This window comes from Miscanthus floridulus, chromosome 16 (assembly GCF_019320115.1).
Source record: "Miscanthus floridulus cultivar M001 chromosome 16, ASM1932011v1, whole genome shotgun sequence".
Taxonomy (NCBI): Eukaryota; Viridiplantae; Streptophyta; class Magnoliopsida; order Poales; family Poaceae; genus Miscanthus; species Miscanthus floridulus.
The window spans coordinates 67,135,080-67,136,756 of record NC_089595.1 but is presented as its reverse complement, the minus strand read 5'-3'; positions in this window follow the sequence as shown (position 1 = coordinate 67,136,756).

Sequence of the window (1,677 nt, the reverse complement as noted above, 5' to 3'; positions counted from 1 at the left end):
TGCATATGCAAGGAGGATACGAATGACTTCTAATCTTGCAACTGGTGCAAAGTCTCTCCAAAATTCAAACCTTCAACTTGAGAGAAGCTATTTGCAACTAGTCTTGCCTTGCTCCTCACAACAACACCTTAATCATCTTGCTTGTTGCAGAACACCCACTTTGTTCCAATGACTCTTACGCCTTGTGGTCGCTCTTCAAGAGTCCAAACTCCATTGCGGGTGAAGTTGTTCAACTCTTCATGCATGGCATTTATCCAATCCAGATCTTGAAGAGCTTCTTCTACCTTAGTAGGCTCAAAGCAAGAGACAAAAGAGTGATGTTCAATAAACGAAGCAAGCTTTTGAGAGCGAGTCATTACTCCATTTGATGGACTCCCTATGATGAGATCTTGTGGATGAGCTTGTAGTAGATGTAAATTTCTTCTATCAACCACTTGAGGGAGAGGTTGTGGAGCATCAACATCTTGTGCTTGTACCACCATTTTCTCATGGGAGACATGAGTGTCTTCATTTTCTACTCTCCCATATTTTTCACCATCTTGTTGCACACTTGATGAAGAAGGTGGATTGACCACTTGTACATCATCTTCATCATCATTAGGCTTGATGTCTTCAACCGGAATATTCTTCATGGCCTCCCTCAATGGTTCATCACCTACATCATCAAGATTCTTATGTGCTCCTTGGGAGCCGTTAGATTCATCAAATTCCACATCATATGTTTCTTCAACCAAGCCAGTGGCATGATTAAATACTCTATATGCTTTGGACTTTGATAAGTAACCAATAAGAAAATCAATATCACAACATCTTTGAAACTTCTTTGGGTGTTGTCGTTTCTTGTAGATATAGCATTTGCAACCAAACACCCTAAAGATGGAGACATCCGGCTTCTTCCCATTGAGCAACTCATAAGGTGTCTTGCCAAGAAACTTTTGAAGAAATAGGCGGTTGGATGCATAGCAAGCGGTGTTGATAGCTTCCGCCCATAGAGCTTCGGGAGTGTTGTACTCATCAAGCATCGTTCTTGCAAGAGTGATCAATGTCCGGTTCTTTCTCTCAACTACACCATTTTGTTGAGGAGTATATGTTGCAGAGACCTCATGCTTGATCCCAACTTCATCATAATAGGCTTCTATGTTTGTGTTGTCAAATTCTTTGCCGTTGTCACTTCTAATCTTCTTGAGCTTCACTTCAAATTCATTTTGTGCTCTCTTGGCAAACTTCTTGAAGCATGATGCAATTTTGGATTTGTCATGAAGGAAGAACACTCATGTGTATCTTGAATAGTCATCAACAATCACAAGACAACAAAGATTTCCTCCCAAACTCTTGTATATTGTTGGTCTAAATAAGTCCATATGAAGGAGCTATAGCACTCTTGTAGTTGATATGAAAGCTTTTGTTGGATGAGTATTTGCAACTTGCTTGTCGGCTTGACATACACTACAAAGCTTGTTCTTCCCAAGATTTGTGTCGGTGTAGCGGTGGAAAGATCACCTTGATGAAGCACGGTCACAATATGCCCATATTTGTCAAATGGGAGGACACTCAAAATCTTTCTTACAACATCAGATTGTTGCATTTGAGTAAGTCCAAGCCCATTGACTTCCTCTACAAGAACATTCAAGCATGAGTACATTTCATTAGCACTCTCTTTAGGAAGCATTTCAAATG